The sequence below is a fragment of the Lonchura striata genome, chromosome 14 (assembly GCF_046129695.1).
Source record: "Lonchura striata isolate bLonStr1 chromosome 14, bLonStr1.mat, whole genome shotgun sequence".
In the NCBI taxonomy this organism is placed as follows: Eukaryota; Metazoa; Chordata; class Aves; order Passeriformes; family Estrildidae; genus Lonchura; species Lonchura striata.
This window is the reverse complement of record NC_134616.1, coordinates 477,429-499,279: the sequence shown is the minus strand read 5'-3', so window position 1 is coordinate 499,279 and position 21,851 is coordinate 477,429. Positions and strand designations below refer to the sequence as shown.

Sequence of the window (21,851 nt, the reverse complement as noted above, 5' to 3'; positions counted from 1 at the left end):
TGTGGAGGCAGTGAAGTGTTTGCTTTACATTCACTCATTGTTTTACTGATTACATGCCAGAGCAGCTAAAATCTCAACCACTTCCCCAAAGAAAGACCTGACCTTCCGTACAATAACACTGGTCACACAGAGCTAAATTAGAAGAGGTGCAGCTGTTGGAAGAGCAATATAAAAATGCAGACACTGTTATGCCAGCTGCCCATCACACACCCTCCCAGGGAGGCAGGAAGGCAAAGAGCTGCTCACTATCCCTGTGAGCATGCCTGCAGCTGGAGGAAATCCCATATCATGCACTGATTAGATACACAAGGATTTGGGAGGGAAGTGAGAGGCATGGAAGGATTTTGATACATGGGCATTGTAAAATATTAGTGATATTAGGAGTGCATTCTTTGTCAGTATAAAGTACACAGCTCCTTTACATAACTACATGAAATACTCCATTATTCATATTTTTACAGCTAGATAAATATTTTAATCCCTGTTTACTGCCAGTAGCTTTAACAACTGCTTTCTGTAATCCTGTTATAAATCTCACTCATAATACATTATATCTGATGTAAATTCTGAGCTTTCCACTGGTACTTCCAGTGATTCCAGATCAGTCCTGGTGCTGGTCTTTTGAAGCCTCACTTGAGGTGACATTGTAGCCTGAGACTGCACCAGGATTTCAGGCAGAAGTATTGCCAAGAACAGGCACCAAACAGCCTGCACAGGCACCTCTGACTGCACAGCAACAAAACACTCGGAGCTCTTTAAAAGATGCTTTTGTCAGCCAGAAGGCATAAACGAGTCTAAGTTACCCAAAGAACTTTCTGCAGAGTTTTTAAGCAGGATTTCAATGACTTCAAAAGAAACTAATATACAAATACAGTGTGTTTACACTCTTGAGCTAATAAATTCATTCCTTCGAGCAGTGTGGCCCCAGCAGCAGCTCAGGACGACGGCAACAGGCGGCACCGGAGGCTTTGTCAGAGTTTCCCACTCCAGGACTGTCAGGACAAGCCTGTCCATCCACCCCATTACCCACAGGGAGCTGAAGAGCTTCAGTGTTTTCACAGCCTGCTCAAACCCCCCTGACCGATGGGGATCTGCAAGGAGAAAAGTGCTCCAGCCCCGGTGAACCACCCCAGCGGAGAACTTCTCTGCAGCCTGCACTTCTCTGCAGCCTGCAGGACACACACAGCTGGGACACCAGCAGGCTTCCCACAAGCACAGAGACTGACAGGAGCAAAGCTTGGGCAGCATCACATCCCCAGCTCCAAAGGACCTTTGTCTCCTTTTGTCCTGGCAGCAGCAGCTTTCCTTGAAAGGCTCCAGGAGAGACTCGAGGGCTGCTGTGGTTTAGGGGCTCTTTGTGCCCTTCCCGCACGGAAGCTGAGCTGGTCCCCTCTCACTTCTGCCACATTTCTGTAGGCATCTGAGACCACTCTCAGTTCTGCCACATTTCTGCAGGCATCTGAGACCACAAGGACCCTGGAAAGAACAGGATTCCTTGGGCTCTTCACAAGGTACCTGGAACCCCACAGTGGGGCTCCCTCAGCATCTCACTTGGTTGGCTTCCACATCCCCTCCTGAGGCTGCAAGGGGCTGCAGGCTCCTGGAACAGGCCTTGCTTGTGAAGCCACTCTCCACTCAGGTGTTGTAAATGCAGGAGAACCGGTGGGAAGGAATGATGGTGTCTGATCCACTTCAGAAGGCTGAATGATTTCTTTATTATAACTATACTATAATACATTAATATACTATTTAAAGGAGATACTAAAACTACAAACCTACTTTTCTAACTACCAAATCTAACTCCTCACAACTCGTATCCCTCTCTGAGAGCCCAGCCCCAGGTGGGTTGGATTGGCCACCAGGCTCAAAAAATCCTCACCAGAATCCAACCAAGCAATCACCCCAGGTAAACAATTCTCCAAACACATTCCCCATGGGAAAAACAAGGAGCAGAAATAGAAATGGTTTTCTCTTTCTCTTCTGTGTTCCTCCATGAAAAATCCTGAGAGAGAGAGAGAGAGCACTGCCACACCCAGGCCAGCATTAGTCCCAGGATCCTGCCTCAGTTTGTCTCGGCGGAAGGAGCAGGGCTGGCGAGTCCCTGGCGTGGGGAGCTGTGCAGCTCCCAAGCTCCTGGCACCTGGAATGGTGAGGATGGCACCAGCAGCTGCTGCTTTTACTCCCAGAGCAGGGCAGAAAGTGCACGAGCCTCCACTGCAGGCTCTCTTTGGGCCTGGCTGTTGCTGTCAGTGAGCAGAGAGCTGGCAAAGCTTTGAAGCAGAGGCTGAGCACACATCATACATTGGTTATCTAATTCGTTACCATGAGTAAATTTAGACCTTCATCTTTTTGTTGTTAAGGTAAGATGGAGCCAACTGCAGAACTGGTTCTTTTGAGCCTACAGGAGTTTTCCCTGTGATACTAGGAAGAGCATTTGCACCCTGATACCCCAGAGTGGTGTCCCAAAGGCCACGTGTGCCACTGGAAGGGTCCCCATGGCACAGATACCCCTGGATCAGAGACTGGTAAAACTAGCACTGAATTAACAAACCATTTGCAATGCCTGTCAGGAACAGAATAGCAATCTATAACATAACTGCCTCTAAAGATGAAATATTTTGGTTACATAAGAAACAAGAAAATAGAATAATTTTCTGTCACTTTGATGCTTCACTTACCACCGTGATGAATCGAAATAATTGCCTGGTCCAGCATTTAGTATGACACTAAATGCAGTGCTGGATCTATTGATCCTTTACATGAGCAGCTCTTTGAACCTCCAGCGAGAGCCTTCTTGCATCTCCTCACTTCTTGCATTCTAAATTGTAGGAAAAAAACAATTAAATGTAATTTTCTGCCAGGGGGGCTGCTTCTTCATGCGATTTTTTTAATTAATTCTTGCCACAGTGTTAGTGCTCAGGCTGGGTTCCTCTCATCATTTCAGTTACTGGTGGTGGTCTGGAGAAGTTTTTAGCACATGAGGTTGGATGGAAAGACTGCTGAATTATTTAATGCCCCCAGCTCCAGAAAGCCTTTAGAGGGTTGGTGACCTCTGGCTGCTGGCAGACCAGCACCGAATCCTCTCCACTTGGGGTTTCTCCTGTGGAAAACGTGCTCCTGCAGGATCTCTGTGTCAGTGCCAGCTCCTGGCAGCCCTGGCTGTGCTCAGTGCCAGCAGAGGTGCCCGGAGAGGCCCCAGCCCAGCATCCCCAGCTCAGACATAATTCGGGTCCTCACCCCAAATTCCAGGAGGATCCTGCCTGCACTCCTCTGCACCATGAAGGCCTCTCTTATTCTAAATGTTTGAGCAGAGACGGACGTCTCCGAGTGTGGATTTTTGATGTGCTAGGACCTCATCAAAAACAAGAGATGAAAGTAAAATGATCTCTGAAAGCTTTGATTTTCCAAGTGTAATTTTCATAGCAATCACAGAGGGAGGAAACTGCTTGATTTGAAAATCTGATTTTGAGATAACTAAAATAATTGCCAAATAAACACAGTGAGAAATCGGCAAAGAATATTTCAAAAATCAGTGGCCAGAACCAGAGAAATGTGCCTCTAACAACACTGCAAGAGGAAGGTATTGATTGCATTAGCAGTGAATGATGTTGTGCAGCTGTACTGGTTTCACTCTAAATACCTTATAAAGTACTTACAATCCAGTCAGGCAATGTTCATGCTTTAATTTTTATCCAGCTCTGACTTTAAAATAGCTTTCCCTCAGAAAGAAAATGAAAATATTTCAGAAACATGGTTTGATATACAGAAATAATAAGACAAAACTCCTGCTGGAGTTAAAAGCCCCAGTGTATTAAAACCACAGGGAAATCTCCTTTGAAGGATTTGGTATCAAATCAAGGGTTGAGGCTCCTGTGGACATCTCAGTCAGGGGTGCTGGCTTGCTCTGCCACTTGGGGCCAGCTGGGTCAGCAGGGAAGACCTGCAGGTTGCAGTGAGGGGAAGAGCCCTCACCCAGACTAAGTGAGAGCACATCTCCTGGGAATTGCTTCAGGAGTCAAAGGCACATCAGCTGCTGTGCTACATGTTGGTCCTGACACTAAATTTTCCCAAAAATATAATTTTTCTCTTCTTACACATGCCCTGCCACCTCTGGTGCTGCTCTCCCCCCTCATTTCCTGCCTTTAAACCTTCCCTTCCCTCACCTGGAGTCAGCCCCCTGAGCAGCACCTCAGGAGGTGGGCAGGTCACAGGGTGGCACCTGTGCCCCTGAGCCACCGGTCACACCCAGGAGGAGTCACCCAGCCTCTGCCAACACAGCAGCTTGAGAAAAACAGGGAGAGCAGGGACAGAACCAGGGACAGAAGGGACAGAAGGGACAGAACCAGGGACGGAACCAGGGACAACAGGGACAGAACCAGGGACAGAACCAGGGACAGTGCTTCCTGCCACCGGCCGCATAGGAAAGGGACAAATCTTTGGGTATTGGAGGCCCGGCACACGGGAGGGGGTGAAAGATGATGCAGCTGGACAGAAAATCGCTAAGCGTGAGCGATTCTCGGCAATATCCATCCTGCCCCTTGCTCCTCTCCGATTTCAGCAGCAGAACATCCATTTCTGGGCATTGCTCCACGGATGAGCAGGCTGTGGGAGCCTGTGCATCGTGCAGGAAGAACAGGGTCTGAAGGCAGCGTGCTGGCCACATCCATCCGCTGCACTCCCACTCCTGGCAGGCGGCAGGAGGCTGTTTGGCTCCGGGGTCCTTTCCAGAACCCCCAGCACACACTCATCCTCAGCCCCTCGGAGGCAGGAGCCTGCCCAGGATCCCCTCTGCCAGCAGATCTCACCTTAGCAGGCAGGTGAGCCCAACAGCCTTTCCTGCCAACGCCTGGAGCTGTGAGCAACCTCCCGTGACACAGCTGTGTGCCCTGGGAGCTCCCAGGGCTGCAGGGAGCAAGGGGAAGGCTCACAACAGTGACAAAATATTCTTGCCATAACAGCAGCCAAGCTGCCCAGTTTCCACAACACCCCAGTGCTGCAGAGGCAGAAGGGTCAACAAATAACCCCTGCAAAAAACAATAATGGAAGTTCTTTATTTTCAATGACACAACAGAAAGTGAGAAGACTTTCCAATAAAGCAACAGAATCCTTAGGTTAACAGAGATTAACAGCAAAGAGGTTTATTAAGCGTGAATCATTTCCTCCTTATTGTCCTCAAACACATTAGAGTGTGCTTTTCTTTTTTCTAAGCCAAATGTGTATCTGGCATTATTAGTTTCCTCCTCCTCTCTCTCTCATTTGGTTTTTAATTAGAGCATAGAGGGGGAAATGCAGATTGGATATGAAGAAGAAGTGGGGAGAGAGAATAATAATTTGAGTGTTTCAATTATCACTGCCCAAGATGAGCCAGATTTCTGCGAGGGTCAGAGCAGCTCCAAGGCACAGCCAGCCCTGTACCCTCAGGGCTCTGCCTGCCTTTGTCCTGGTGCAAAGCCCTCCCAACCCTCGGCCTCACCTGGACCTGCAGGTGCTGCCCTCAGGGGGGTTCTGTGCAGGCTGGGTGTGCCCTCCTGGCAGCTGCCCATTGCCAGGGACCCTGGGCGTGCTGCAGGAGCCGTGCTCCAGCCCCTCACACCTGGGACTGCTGTGGGAGGCTGTTTGCTCTCCTGAGCTGCTCTCTCCTGAGCTCTGGTCTTTCCTCACAGCCTTTTCTGGCTGTGGCTCCCCAGCCTGGGGATGAGTACACACCCCAGCCCCTTGCCCCTGGCTAGGCTGCACTCTCTGCACCACATCCCAAAATTCCAGGTGGGCCAGGGGCTTTCTGTGCCTCCTCTGCCCAGCTGTGCCCAGAGCAAGGGACTCAGCATGCTCAGGAATTGCACAGCACATGTGAATTTGTCTCAGCTGTGGACTCAGAGCCACACAGCCCCTCAGTCACTCTGGGGCCTGTCTCTAATTGCACATAAGAGAAACCCAGACTGCCACAGAAGACGAGAACTTGTTGTTCCTTCACGTGTTTAAATCTCTCCCTGTTTTGGAGAAGCCTGAACACCTTGTCAATCCTATTAAATACAAGCTATACAAGTTCTGAGGCAACAGGCTTGCATGAGCTAATTTATCTCAAGCACACAATTCATTTGAAATGGCATTAATATTTCTCCCCACGGGGAATGGTGCAGCTGTTCTCACCCACCAGTCCCTGTGTGCTCCCATCTCCCAGGGAGGAGCAGGATGTGACCTGGAGCTGTGCTGTGCCCCAGAGCCCAGTGCCCACTCCTTCCCCACACAGCTGAAGCTTTGCTGGCAAAACCCCAGAGCAGCAGGGTGACTTACTGCAAGCACTTGCAAAATATCTCACTGAACTTTAGGAAAAAGTAGAAAAGGGCTCAGGATTACAAAGAACATGTTTGGTTTTCCAATCTGCAAACAGAAGATTGGAAAACTTTTCCCTTGGTTGCTTTCCTGTTACCTCTGCAAGTGCCACATCCAGCTGGGAGCAGCAGGGACAGCTTTTCCCTGCTTAGCACACAGCTACAGGGTAGGAACTTTGTTGGTATCCCTGTTCCCTGCATGCAGGTGGGGAGGGAAAATGTGGCAGAGACAATGCAAACCTGCTCACTTTCCTTTCTGTCGAAGTAATGGAGACTTCTGACTTAAAAAAATAATAAAAAGGAAAAAACACAGAGTATTCCCTGGAAAGCAATAACTCACATCCTCCATTCTATGCAAGCTCCACATGCCAGAAAAGCTTAATGTCAGAGCTATAGGACACACCTTACCCCAAAGCTGATGCAAGAAGCAGAGAAGCAGGATTTCTGCTAACTCCAAGTCTTGGGAGAGTCCCCGAGTTCCTGATGGCTCAGGCAGTCAGAGGAAGAGCTGGGTTTATGTTAGGAGCAAGGCTGTGAAACCTGATTTGTGCTTTCCCCAGCCTCAAACCCAGCTGAGTGGTGCATGAGCACAGCTGTGCTGTGATGTGCTGGAGGTGACAGCAGCACAGAGCTGAAAGGTGCCTCAAACACGGCCAAAACCTGTGGTGTGAGAGGAGCAGCAAGCAAGGAGCAAGAGCCCAGAGCTCATAACCCCCTGACCCTGCTGGGTGCTGCAGGGAAGCAGGGCAAAGGGAGTGTCCTGCCCTTCATCCCCATCCCCTCCACTCTCACAGCTAAGGCTGCCTTTGGAAGACATTTCTAGTTTTAAAAACTAAATAGCTGCCCAAATCAGAAACCTGCTGCCCCCCTGAAGACTGAACTGGGTGGGAAGCTCCCACGGAGGGCCTGAGGGCACAGCAGGAGCACCCTGGCACACAGAGCTGATCTGTGGCACTGCTCTGTGCAGCTCAGCCAGGGAGGGCTCACTGCCAAGATGCTATCTTCCACCATCCCCTGCATGCTTATTGTCCCAACCCAATTTCATTTAGCCTTTTGACTTGTAAATGAACAAAGCCTGCAGAATTTGTGAACCAGAGTTTGCCCAGCAATAGCCCTCATTTTCTATGAGAAAAGGCTTAAAAGCAAACTGTAACACGATAGGAGGACCAAAAACCCAGACACTGCTGATGAACAGGTGCAAAGGGAGAAGTCTGCAGCATTTGACAGACAAAAAGTCACTCATAGCATTATAGTCTGAGGAGTATGAAGGCACTTCAGAAATGCCAGAGCATGGTCTGGATGCATTGTTCTCTGGAGGTAGGTTTGATGCTTTTCTAAACAGAATAATTTTTCCACATAGTATTTGGTACTAATGTGCAAAACAGAACCATCACACTGAGAGCTGAGTCTCAGCACTGAGAATTCCTCCTACCTGTGACCTTCTGGTATTCTGTAGGTGATGGAAGAATAAAAAAAATCAGAAAGCTCTCACCACCCCATGCTTTAGCCATGGACCCTCTCCTAAAACTCAGTCCCTAATCCCATTTATTCAACTTCCAGTCCAGCCAGTGCAGCATACATTCAAATATTGTTCTGCTTCACTGCTCTTATTCCAGCAGGGTCCACTCGTTCCAGCACCACTATGAAATGGAGAGACATGAACTCAAGTCCCTGTCCTGCAGATTTCCTGTGTGTCTGACATTTCCTCTCAGACACATCCCAGAGCCTCAGTTACACAGGCAGAGCAGAGACTGGCCCAAATTTCAAAGAATGGTTGTTATTTGGTACATGAGCATTTGCTTTACCCAGTGTGAGCTGGAGGGGGGTGGGAGACAAGGGGCTGCCAATGCATCTGCTGGTTGCATCCCACTGGGAAAAGCTACATATGGCACACTCTGATTTGAATAACTTAATCACAAAACAGATTCCTTTTCTAGTTGCAGGACGGGCTGTTCAAGACAACTGCTTTTCTCTTAAGGCTCCCAAGACTCCTTTGGAGAAGCAGGGAATCACAGCCAGGAGCCTCAATCCCCAGATACGTAATTATGCACGGGGAAGGGGCTGCTCTGAGGCAGAATTGCACACGGGCTCACAGTCACTCTCCTGAGCATCCCAGCACAGCCTAGTGCCAGCACTCACCCCACCTTCGAGTGCCCCAGACCAGCTGGATGGGGAAAAACACTGCTCTGAGCTCAGCTGCCCACAGCTGCCTCTGCCCAGACAGCCTATGGTCCTTCATGAGCTCCTTCTGGATGGGTTTTCTCTTCCATTCCTGTGACTGTAAGTGTGCCCCCACTGTCCCCTGTGCAGGGCCTGCCCCTCTCACAGCCCAGGAGGGGCCAGCCTGCCCATCTGCAGCCCAGTCTGGGCATGGGGCTCAGAACCCAGCCTCCTCCGGGGATGGAGCTGGGCATTCCTGCCAGCACAGCCAGCACACCCAGCACGGCCGGCACACCGGACACACCCAGCACAGCCAGCATGGCTAGCCCTGCCCGCTGCCCGCAGGGATGCCCAGGGATGCTCAGAGGTGCCCAGGGATGCTCAGGGATGCCCAGGAACACTCAGGGATGTTCAGGGATGCTGCCCATGGGGGCTCCCAGCAGCAGCAGCAGCCCAGCTCTGACACATGGCCCTGCTGCCTCCCTGGAGCCGAGACAGTGATCTCATGCTCCAGACTCCATGATGCAAGTGCTGAGTGAACCCAGCCCCACGCTGTCAGTGCAGCAGTTAAACACTTCACCGGCACTGCAATTCACAGTGCATGGCTGCACTGGTGTGCTGCACACCATGGGCAATGCAGGAGCCCAGCTCTGCAGAAACTGCACCTGAGCAGCGACTGCAGAGCGCAGTTCGAAGCTCAGGCCCGACTGTCTGTAGAATTTTGTGGATTTCTGCAGAACAAAACCAAGTGCTGTTCCAGGGAAACACGCCAGTTACCTGGCATCCTGCGCTGAGCATACACTTGGAGGTGAGGAATGAAGCTCCTGCTAAAGCTGATCTACAGCTCCAGTTTTTACTGAGCCACCCTGCAAAAGGCAGCAGCAGTAAGGACTGACCTCTTCTGGTGACTCTTCCTCTGAGCAGCATCTCCTCCAGCGAGGTCAGCCCTCCCTGAAGCAGGGGACAGAGGCAAGCTGTGCTTTGCTGGGCCAAAGCCCTTCATGCTCAGCCCGGGCTGATCTGCTGCGCTACAAACCCGGCCAGTGGCTCCAGCGCCTGTGTCGGTGGGAGAGGTGCCTGTGGGAGCTAACACTGCAACTATCATTACAGAAATGTTCAAAACGAGCAGAGAATTTTAGCACCAGCATTAAAAAAAGCCAACAGCCTATCTTTTCTCTCTAGAGTTCACACAATGAGAAAATATCGTGGTTGCATGTATTAATACTCAGGACAAGCCCAAATGCGATCTGGTCTGAACTCCTATTTGAATTACCTTTGGTCACCTTCAGCTGGCTCAGAAATTGATTGATTTGGGGATTCTTAATAGGGAGGAAAAGAGGCACTGATTTCATTAAAAGCTTCAGTTTGCTTTCTATTTAAACTTTCTATGCCTTCATTTTTAAAATAACATTCCCAAAAATTACTTTTCCCTAAATAAAGTGTTGGGGTTTTTTGCTTGGTATCAATCACTGTCTTGTTATATCACTAGGGTTAAAATCTAGTGCTTCATTCTTGGTTTGAGACAGTGGTCTGCTGTCATTTCTAAAGAGAAATGTTCTCTTTATGGAAAGAGCCCTGATAACAGCTCAGCAAAGACAGTTGGTACCTACCTGGCTGCACATGGAATTACAGCACCACATCCCCCATAAGCACAGCGGCTGACTTTGCTGGCCATCAGCAACTCCTGGGACTTTCCCCTAAATCCTATTATTCTGGCAGAGAAAAAATTTGAGAGGGAAGTTTTCAGCAGCACGGCATGTGCATAAACACAGCTGGCAGAGGCACCCAGCCTGCAGCCCTTGCTGTGGAGCAGTGACCGTGGGGACAGTGCCCACCCTGCCCAGCCCCTCTGCAGAGCAGCAGCTCGCCCCGGGCCCCAGCACGCACCCCAGGGACCCTCCACCACCCGTGGGCACTCAGCCCCAGCAGGGCTGGTAAAACGCTGGCAGTGACGGGGATGGGAGGGGAAGATGCACAGCACCGAGACAGCAAGAAGCAAATCTTGAACTGAGGTTTTTCCAGAGAGAGGAGCCTCAAGGAACCCTCCAAGGAATCTCTGCTGCTGTACTTCCTGAGGGGCTGGGAGCCCGCAGAGGGGCTGGGAGCTGCACAGCAGCCAGGCTCCCAGGAGACCCCGGTGTGCTCTGAACCCAGCCCTGCTCTGCTTGAGGCACTGGGCTCTGCTGGGCAGAACTGCCCACCCAAACCAGCCCTGCCACTGCTGGGAGCCTCACCCACTCCTCTCGGGGACACGGGGAGCCCAGCAGGGCTCAGAGCGTGGGGAGTGCAAGCAGGGACCAAAGCTTCCAGCAGACAGAGTTCATACTCAATACTTACTGAGCAGTAAGCTCTTTTCTTTAAGGAAAAGAACTCCTAGGAGAAGGATGCCTCTACCTCTCCCATATATTATCTTGTAAAGCACTACAGACATTCACACAAATTTATTTCTCTACATTAAACTCCTCAAGACATTGCTTAAGGGGAAAAAATCCACACAAGTAAAATGGTTACATTCATACATTAAACATAATGCAATACAATGCACGTATGAGATGCCTGTGAAATATTTATGTGCACATTTATTTTCTTGTAAATACCTTCTCCATTAAGATTCTGGCTTGATCCTTTGTATAAGATGCCATTTTTCCTGTGAAGTGCAGGCACTGGAGAATGGCAAATATAATTTTTCTCTCAGTTGAGAGGATGACGATGATGCCCAATACATCAATGAAATTCCAGTCTGTGTTAGCATCACTGATGGAAAAGGAAATTGGATTCTACTGGCTAAGCCATTGTTAATGATTTCACTTCATAAATACACTTAGGCTTCATTATAACTTCTTGCTATTGGAAATGGTTTAAGCTTTGGGGAAAATATTCCTGGAAGAATTAATTACCAGCATGGCAACTTCTAATATTTAAATTTGTTTATTTTTTGCAGGTAAGAGACCTCAAACCCAGGCTTGGCTGGACATCAAACCGGTGCCATTGCCTCAACCTCCCTGCAGCAAATGGGGCAAGTTTTCATGGGCTGAATTCCCCTCTATGGAAGGGCTCAGTGCTCTGTAATTTCCCAGAATGAAACTCTGGATTTTCTTCATTAGTCCTGAATAGCGTGAGCTCGGGCTGCACCACAGCTCCCGATTACAATGTGGTTTTGAAGCAAAGCCCTCAGGGCAGCAGCACCTGTGCCCGCAGGACAGGGGTGGCAGTGTGACACCACAGCAGAGATCTGTCCCAGCACGGGTTATTCTTCCTCCCTGCTGTCCTTCCCTGCTCTGACCCGAAGCCTCCACGGCTGCTCCTCCTCCCAGCTGCCCAGGCTGACTGGTGGCAGAACAAGTTCTGTGCTCAGATGGCAGCAGCAAGTTCTGCACTTGTGCTGAGAGCTCCATCTCTGTGCTGAGAGCTCCATCGCCGCCCCGAGAGCCCCATCTCTGCCCCCTGTTAAACAGGGGGGAAATCAAGGGTGGCTGAGCAGGGAGTCAGAGCCTCTGCACGCCTCCCACCAGACATCCCACACGGGGCAGATCCTCTGCTCCCCTCTGCTCACAGCCCGAAGCTCCTCCAAGCCCCAGGGCACGGTCCCTGGAAGGCTGAGATCTCCCTGGAAGAGTTATCCAGCCCAAACTCCAGCCTGGCAGGAGTGCAAGCCCCTCTAGTCAACTGGAAAATGTTAAATAACCAGACAAGACACTAAGGTAAATTCAGTACTAGCTGGAAAATTGAATTGCCCAGCAATATGTTTTATAAACAAATATTGACCTCCTAAGGCATTGCTCTGGTCAGAGCCTCTTGAGACTCCTTGGGTTTGCACCAGAGCCTGGCAAGGGTCAGGCTCCATGCTGGAAGTGCTTGAAGGGAAAAGTGGGGAATATATGGTGCAGAATTTCCCAGCACAAAATAAAGTTTCATGTTTTCTACCCAGCTCCACAGGAGAATTTTCAGTATTATGCATTAGTTGAATTTTAGAGTGGTCCAAGTAAATAGATCACAAATAGCAAAGGAAATGTGTTTCAATAACACAGGTGTCCACATGAATATATGCATGAACCCTGACACATATTTTTATTTTGCTAAGAATTGAAAAGTTGCCCTCTGGCATCTCTCATTGTTGTTTGCTGTAAATCTCAGATGAAAACACAAACAGGAAAGGACACAAAACTCATTGGTAATCCTGAGGAAACACTGCATCAGCCCAAGAGGCCAAGATTACCCAAGTCTGCCCAAAGCATCCTTGTGCCAATAATTAAGCAGCAGCTGGACAGCTCAGAATTGTGGGGTGACATTCAAACTGGACATCCCAGAGAGAGACAACTCAGAGTCCGAGTAAATGCACTGTATTTGTGCAGCTGAATCCACGTGTGCATCCCCACCAGCACCTGCCTTAGCCTCTCTCCTTGTCCCTGTCACCTTGGTCATCTCCCCCTTCTCAGCCTCTCTCAACCTAACAGAGGGAGCTGCAAGGTTTATAGGCCATGTCCATATTATATGGTCATTTCTGTCATATTTTGCTCTAGATAATCTCTAATCTGCTTCTTTTGACATTCCCTGCATTGTGTCTGCATTAAACAGAATATGGCACCAGAGAAAGTGAAAAAGATGGTATTTTAAAAGACAACAATGACGAAACTATTTGTTTGACAATGCAGAAAGGAACAGAGTTCTAAGTTTCCCCAAAGAATTTCAACTGCTTTGATTACAGAACAGCATCTGGATTCCCCATGGAACCATTGATCTGATGGGAATGTCAGATGCAAAGACACACCCAGATACACACGACTCTGCACTCAGCCCAATTCAGCCCCTTAGAGCTGGGGAGTCCTGGATGCTAAATCACTCCACAACACTGATCCATCAGACCAGCGGCTCCACTTGGCCACGGTTTCGTCCTGTTTGGGAATTCACAGCTCGGCATAGCTTGCCAGCCTGCCATTGGCACAAGAAATCCTGTATTTGTCTGAGCAATGGTCAAGAACCTCACCTTTACTGGAACAGAGTCTTGGGATGTGGCCAAGCAACTGGCTGTAGCTCCCAGGCCTTTCCAGACAAGAGGATGCTCGTCCTGCTGCACCCCATGCCTGCACTGCGCCTTCAGGGCCTGTTCCCACCGATGCAACCAGAGGTCAGGGGGTAGAAAAAGAAGGCAACTTACTCTTCATCACTTTCCACACCCCTCCTGAACTGCAGTGGAGCCGAGACAAAAAGCAATTTGAAATGCTTTAAAGCAAACGCAGTTTTAACTATGAGCCACACATTTTGGCCACAAACAGCACTGGAAAACCTAGTTCCTTGAGGTATCAGACCACAGCTAAAACTCCCCATGAAGTATCTGCAGAATAGCCTCACTACCTGTGTTTTGCTTCCTTCTCTGTTTTACAGCTCTTAACTCCTCTGCCAGTGATACTTGCTGAGATTAATTTTCAAGCAACAAAGAGCTAATGTGCTCTCTCCTCAGCTGGGCAACCACAGCTCCCTGGTCACGATGCCTGTTTCCTCTGCATCAGGGAACTGTGCTACAAGGAAGAAAAGTCCTGCTCTGCAAAGCAGCAGCAAAGGAAGAACTCGGGGAGCTTTACCAAATCAAACCAGCTTCAATTTCTGCTCTTAGAAAGCTTGTGTCCGCCAAGGTTGCTGTTTATTAAATAACTCACTCTGCTTGCTCCACAGAGCAGATGCTCCTTTTCAAACCCTGCATTTCCTGAAGATGGAACATCCTCACCTCTTACCCACCCTCCCACCCTTCCTGAGTTACTCAGGGAGCCCAGCCAGGCTTCCTACAATCACCACCGAGGTCCTGATACCTGCCCAGGCTGATTCCAAACCGGGTTGAGCCCCGGAGCTCCTGCAGCTGAGGGTACAGACAAACTGCCCCCGCTCACTGGGCTCTGCCGGGGAACGCTCCTGCCTCTGCCCACATGGATCCCTTGCCCCACTTGGCTGAACGAGCCCATCAGCATTACTGCCTCTGCTCAGGCAGCCCAGTGCAGCTGGAAAAGGGCTGAATGCTGGTGAGAGCTGCTGCGAGTGCCGGGCAGGAGGAGCTGGGTAGGTCTGAGGAAAAGCCTGTGAGCAAAGGGCAGAGAACCGGCCAGGACACGACCACCACGGGACAGCACTGCTGCCGTGCAGCGCCCCGACTAACAGAGCAAAGCCTCCTGCCACGTCACAACAGCAAGACTGCATTTCTTTTGCTTTTTTTCCTTTTGTTTAGTAAACTTTCTCCCCCGCAGAGGAGCAGCTCTCTGAAAATTCTGTGTGGCCGCCTCTCGCAGCACACACAGCACCAGCAGCCAGTAATGACCAGCCCTTTAATCCCAGCATGGGCAAGGGGCACGAGGGCAGCTGCGCAGGCTGGCTGTGGGAAGGAAGCCCAGACACAATGTCAAACAGCAAAGATCTGCACAAGCAATTTAGCAGTAGTTCAAACATCTCATTAATTTAATTTATAGGGAAAAGCTGTCAGCCTTAATTTTAGTTAAACACTGAATCACAGGTGAACCTTGTGCCTGTGAAAACTGCAGAGAAAAGCTGCTCCGTTTTCTCATCCAGCACCCAGTGCCCTTATTAACCCATGCCAGGAAGGTGGGAAAAAGCCAGCACAATAACTTCCTGGGAAGCCCAGAGTTTTCTAGGCAGTGGCACATCTGCAAGCTCTGTGTTTGCAGCAGAAGCACAACAGCAGCTGTGTTTCCACAAAGCCATGGCTGGTGGAGAAGCACAGCGGTCACAGCTGAAGGGTGGAAGCTGCTCTCCCTGTGCTGGCTGGAGGAGCAGGTTCTGCTGCACAGGCATTTGCACGTTGCAGGTTTTCCAGCTCCTCCTTCATGTGCAAGATCTGTCAGTTTGTACCTGCAGCACAGGTGGGGTTACAGGACCCCTAACACCTCCTGTGCTGCCCTGCTAACCCCTCTCCTCTAATTCGGATGGGGCTGGAGCGAGGGCTGCCCTTCTGCTTCTCTCCTTGCTAAAGGAGAGACAAGGCTCTGCACAAGAAGGCTCCCAGCCTGTTTTCTGGGGCAAGGCTAGCCAGCAGCTCCCAGGGACAGACAGGCTCTTACTGGAGAGCTGCCTGCAGCTGGGACTGGGAGAGACAGGAACTCGAGCACCTCCCTCTCCAAGCAGCTCTTGCCCAAACTCCCAGCAGGCTGGGTACATCCCCTGACAGCAGATTTCGTTTCTTCAAGCCTCTCCCTGAAAGTGAACCTGACCAGGGGGGATGAACAATAAACAGACTGTAAAAAAAGCAGTGCCAAGCTCTGGTGCCAAGCTCCTTTCCCAGGGCTGGCTCTGCAAGCAAACACCCTCCAGGATAAAACCAGGAAGGATGGCCCTGCCAGTGGGGGCTGTTAGCATTGAAGTGCTGCCAGCACAGAGGTTTCTGCAGCTGCCTGAACTCCCCAATGCTTTTTGGGCAAACCAGCTGGAACACAACCCCATCTGCAAAGTCTTAGAGGAGCCAGGTGTTTGTGCCCCTGCAATGTGACAGAAAACTATTCTTCCAAAATTTAAGAAAGCATGGCCTTTTCTCTTTGTGTTTGTAGGCCTGTGCTTTGGAAGCAAGGAGAAAACAGAACACATTTCTCAAAGCTGCTGTTACTGCCCCGGGTCAGGGCAGGCAGCTGCTTCGCTGGCATGAGCAGCCTGGTGCAGGGAGGGAGCGAGCCCCAGCACCAGCCTGGGGCATCCCCTGCCTGGTCCTGCCAGCTGCACACCCACTGCCCAGGGCAGTGCCCCCTCCACTGGTACTGAAATCTCTTCTGCATTTCAGCCGGGTGGGTTTTTCCCGGCCTCCTTACTCAGCGCTTTGTTTTAAGAGCTCATCCTCCACAGTAACTTCATAGGTTTCTATTCCTATTCAGGAGAGGGAAGGGAGAATCTAATAATATTGATGAATAACCAAGCTCTGCTAAGAAGTCTGCCTTTAATTTAAAAAATACCTGCTAGAAAAAGTAAAAAGTGTGCGTCACTGCAGACTGTAACAAACACAGTAAATGACAGATACGGGACCACGTTCCAGGCACATCATCAACATCAGGGAAAAACAGAGTATTGCAGCTTCAAAGAGCAGGGCAGCCTACAAAACAGATCACAGAAAGAGACACCCTGACAGGTGAGCCCTGCTGAAAAGCACATTTGGCCTTTCCTTTGAACAAACACCCACCCATTTCCTGGGCTTCTATTACGTGTGGAGATCCACCCACCGAAGCGTATTGGAACAAACAACAGTGGCAGGATGAGGCTTGCAATGACTTTTGGGCTGGTTGCCACATGTCTTTTCCATGTGATTCCTGCTGGTGACTGAGCCTTCCCATCGGAAAGCAGTTCAGTCCCTGCCCGACCAGCACAGCAGTAAACTCAGGCAGACCCAGGGCAGGCAGCACAAGGGGTTTGCAAAGAACTGCTCTGAAGCAAGAGGGGACCTGATAAAATGGTGATGGAAGGAAAGAGATGCTCAAAGGGATTTCATCAGAGTTCACGTGGGAAGAGGAGAAAAAAGGCAATAAGGGGAAACAATATTAAACTGCAACTGACACCTTTTGGTGTGACTGCAGAACTGGTTCTTTGTTATCACCAGGAGCAACATTCAGTGCTTGGACTACAGCAGGGAGCTAAAGGCAGCCAAACAGGCCGCTGGAGCTTTGAGAAAATACACAGATCACTGTGGCAGTGCAGGGACCAGAGCACGATGAGGAAGGAGCTCCCCTGGCCAGGTGAGCCCCAGGGCACTGCAGGGACTCCCCAGCACAAAGCAGAGCTGTGGCTCTTCTGCAGCAGCCCCTGCCCTAAAGGAGCTGCTCCTTTGGGTGCAAGAAGCACCAATTTCTGCCATTAACTGGATCAGGCACAAGGCAGCGGATGCAGGAGCTGACAGACGGGTTTCTCCTGCAAGTGCATGCCAGGAGACATAACTAACACGGAGAATGAAGAAATAAGAGACTGCATTTTTAAAAATTATTTCTACATTTCTGTTAAGTATTCCTCCTCCATCCTAAGTGGAGGGAAACTGTCCACCCACAAAGCCCCTCCTCGATCTCTGGCACTGCAGCAGCAGCAGGCATTTGCTGCACTTGTGTGTGGCAGATGGGCATTTATTGCCCTGGGCTGCTGGGAGCTGCTCCAGCCCTCCCAGCTGGGGCTGCTGGGCTGAAGCACTGGTTCCATGCTCTGTGTTCAGCCAGGGAAGGAGCCTGCTGCTGCCTCTCCCTGCTTCCACAACGAAGCACAGACCAGGAGAGGATTTCTGGGTGGGGGAGGACAGCTCTCCCAAGGTGGAGGAAATGCTAAAGGGAAAAAAGCAATTTCCACGAGGTGAACAGCAGCAGTGGAGGTTGAAGAACGCCAGTGAGGAATGCAGAGCTGTCAGAAAGGCACAGCTTCCTGAGGAAGAGCTGCCAGAGCTACCCACAGCTCAGGGAGCAGGGCACAGCCTGGGCAGGGGCAGCACGGCCAGCCTGGCCCCTGCAGCCCAGCTCAAACATCCCCCAGTGCCAACTGCAGCAGGCCTGGCATTCTCCAACATCAAGGGGAGAGACTGGAAAAAAATAAAAATCTCTGGCATAAAGGAAAGAATAAGAGAGTGATAAATAATACATAAAACAAGAAGCAGATAGTTCTTGTAGCCTTTTAAAATAACTCTTACGTGGGTATAATATACCATAAATATCAAAGCTGCAGTGCAGCCCTTATACGACAAGTTCACAGACTAGTCAGAAAACACTTTTTGAGATCTGAATCATGGCCACTTATATATTCACTTTTATTAGGCAAAAAAAAAAAAAAAAAAAAAAAAAAAAAAAAAAAAAAAAAAAAAGAGAGAAAAATTAATAGCATCTCTCAGCAGAAAGTTATTTCTAGTCTTCTACTTTGCAAAGGGAACTGTCATTTCACTATTATGGTGGGTGTAATGGCACATGCTGTACCGACCATATGTAATCAGAGAATTAAATGCTGGCTCAGATATGAAGACATAATGAAATACACACATTTTTTTAATGAGAAAAATGATTGAAAATAAAACCCAGTAGAGTGAAAAACACAGATGTCTCTGGCATGATAAAACTTCCTGGACATGTAGATCCTAAGTTGCCATTGTTGGAATTACTTAAGACTCTTTTAACTACAAGTTGCTACTGCCAACTTTTTCCCCAAAAAAGGTTTGTACGAGGTGTCAGGCAAGCCACTGTCGGTGGGGAGCTGGGGAGGCCTGGGACAACCTGCCTGTGACACTGGAGACTCGTGCACAGGTTGGTTTGGGGTGCAGCCCCCGCAGAGGGGATGCAGTGCAATCTCCAATCCCAGAGATTGGAGCTCTTTCATCAAGGAAGGTCCCACTGAAGCAGAGTGCTCCTGGCTGGTTACATCAATCCAAATTCAATCAGAGAGCCACATCAGACACAGCCCTAAGTGCCCAGCAGGAAACCTTGCGCTCTGGGCTGCATTTCCTGGCTGATGAGAGAGGGTGCAGCAGGAGCTGGCAGGCAGGAGCTTGGATGCCCCAGTGCCCCTTCTGCCCCACCATCCCCCCGGGCACAGGCATGGCCCCAGCCATCCTGCCCTGCTGGGGCAAAGCTCTGCCAGTGCTGGGTGCTGGGTACCCTCTCCCCAGCCGAGCTCAGTGCTCAGGCACCCAGGGCCTCACATCTCCATCCTCGCTCTGCCCTGCCCCTCGCAGCCCTGGCATCAGCCGGGCTGCTGGGAGGGCCAGGAGAGCCAAGGCTGGGGAGGGAGAGCAGCGATGGCACTGCCCCACAGCCTGGCACCTGCAGCAGGAGCTGCTGCAGAGAGCTCCTCAGCCCCAGGGCTCCGAGGTCATCTTGGCACTGCTGCCAAGGCTTGCTCTCTGCACCAGCCCCTGGCACTGCTCCCCACAGATCTGTTGTCTCACCTTCACCCTGGAGAAGAAGGGTAAAATACAAGTTACGTCCATTTCAAAAGGGCAGAGAGGAAATACAACAGTACCTATTTTTGGCTGCAGAACTCTGATTTCTAAGCTAGTCATAAAATTTTACCACTTCAAAGGGGTTCCTGGAGGGGTGTTCTTAGAGGAGCCTGAACTCGTGGCTAAAGCTGCCTCTGTCTACCTATCACAAGCCACACGTGGCTTCAAAGTGCCTCTGAAGCAATCTCCAGGACAATGTAATTCATAACTTCACATTAAATATTTATATGACACTACTCTGTACTCTTTTTGGTTTAATTTGTCATTAGAATTTATCCCAATGTATCAGCAAATTTCTTAACACTGCTGGTCCCCTTTAGTAGGAACCCTGAACTAAACAAACAAACAAACCAACCTGTCTGCACAGGCCACTTCATGGGACCCAAACTGCAAAATCCTGCCCTGACCATGCCAAGGAGCACGGGGAGCAGGAGTGGACTTTGGAGCTGAGATCAACTCAGCACACTCATTCCAGGCAGGAGAAGGATTTTTCAGAAATTTGATATAGAGAAGGACAAATGCAGTTTCCAAAAAGGAGATTCTGTTTTTGCAGTCTGAACTATTAGGTTGGATTTTTTTCCAGAACACTTATGATGTTTCAAGTTTAATAACAGCTTTTTTTAAGCTATAGGATTCAGTTTCCCGATTAAAATGGAAGGAAAACGTTAGAAATTACAGCATCACTGTCCAGTCAGACCTGGCACTTGGGTTTGTTGGTGTGAGTTGAAATGAAAAGCAGCACAAGACATTTTGGCAACTGCAAACCATTTTGCAGATTTGTGGTTTCAATAAAAACACTGTTGTGCAAGGCAATTTCAGTTTAATCTGTCTCTGACAGGCACAAGCACCACTGGGAACAGGACATGGACACTGTCTCACACACCCAGCAGTGTCATCTATAACTGGGAAATTCATCAGATGGGGAAAGACAGGAGCACACTCTGGTATTCCTGCTGGAGAACCTGCAGGCAGTGGGGAAAACCCTGCCCCGCTGTGGGTAGGGCCATTTGGGAAACTGAAGCCATCCACCAAGTTTAAGCACCATGTTTTCCGGAGAAAACTCTCTTTTCCTGGAGCATCAGACTGAAAATTCTTGAAAGGGAACTCTGAAGTGACAGAGCACTGCACAAAAAGCCCAGGTGAACGCAGGAAGAAGAGATGCTTGTGCAAAGCAGGGCGAGTGAAGGAGCTCGGCGCGAGGCAGGGGCGGACCGGGCTCCAGCTGCCTCTCAGGAGCTCGGCAGGTGCCAGAGCTGGAGCCAACAGCTCGGGAGCGATGCTGGGCCAGGGCACAGGGCCGGCAGCCAGAGGCAGGGCTGCATTCGGCCTTGGAAGAGAATCTGCTTTTCCCCGTGCAGCTCCCTGCCCGTGGGAGGAAAACGAATGCCGAAGTTTCGGCAAACGCCCACCTCTAGCCTCCCATCCCCAAAAGGGAAAAACAAGCCAGCTGGGAAAAAAGCTCTGTGCTTGATGAGGTGTAGAGGCAGTTTCATGCAGACTAGCCGGTTAAGATAAATTCAATAAAGAGTCCCTTGTCTCTTCCACACCCTGTGTCGTTTGTGCCATATGTATTTATCCTTTGTATCTGAAGATGAACTTGTGGTGTTGAATTAATTACTCCAATTTAGTTTATCATTTCTAGAGTTCCCAAAGAATAGTCCCCATCACCCCTCTGTTCTGGCAGAGTCAGCAGCAGCTCTCTGCTAAGGATTTCCTGGTGAAGGTTTGAGTGGTTTGGAATAATTCCCATCACTCTGGATTTATATATGTTGTTGTAATCACACACATTTAATGATGTTGGATATTAAAACAGGAATTTAACATACTTGGAAGTTTCTTTAAAATTCAATTAGATACCATTAAAATATTTATATATTGGGTGCAAGTTTTCCTTCCCAAAGGGGTCTTTTTTACAAATGACTGTAACAGCAGTTGTGGGTCACAGCAGAGTCTGCTGCATTAATTTCAGGGCTTTTTAGCATTACCAAATTAAAATAGAAAATTATTGACTCAGAATGACACGAGTAACATCCAGACTGTTAGCATTCACAGCAGCGAACAAGCTGGGGCAGGTGGAAAAGCAAATTCAGAGTAAAACGGGGACCAAGTGCCATCTCGTGGCTCCACAGGCACGGCACAGTCACGGCCAGGGTGGATCTGAATGCTGAGGGCATCATTGCTGGGATTTAAAGAAATCACTCTGCTGCCATCCCTGCCGTGCTCTCCCTTTAGGAGGTGTAGATTTACAGCTTCCCTGGAGCTCTGGCTCCCTCCAGAAGTCCATAAAACTCTTCCCACCCAGTTCTTGCAGCATAAATTGTGCCCTTTTGCCACAGGCAGCACAGGCTGGCACTGAGCGCTGAGCCAGGCAGGGGCTCTGCTGGGAGCAGGACCCTGCAGGGCTCCCTGAGCCAGGCTCC

General features: G+C 49.8%; 1 long non-coding RNA gene across 1 annotated transcript in view; it reads right to left on the bottom strand.

Annotated features, from left to right (window-relative positions):
- Window positions 1-21,851, bottom strand: part of LOC110476876 (uncharacterized) — a 113,270-nt gene that overhangs the window by 34,836 nt on the left and 56,583 nt on the right. Inside the window, exon 10 of the long non-coding RNA XR_013340781.1 lies at window positions 2,679-2,818. This is a non-coding gene — a long non-coding RNA (uncharacterized LOC110476876). The remainder of the gene's footprint in view (window positions 1-2,678; window positions 2,819-21,851) is intronic.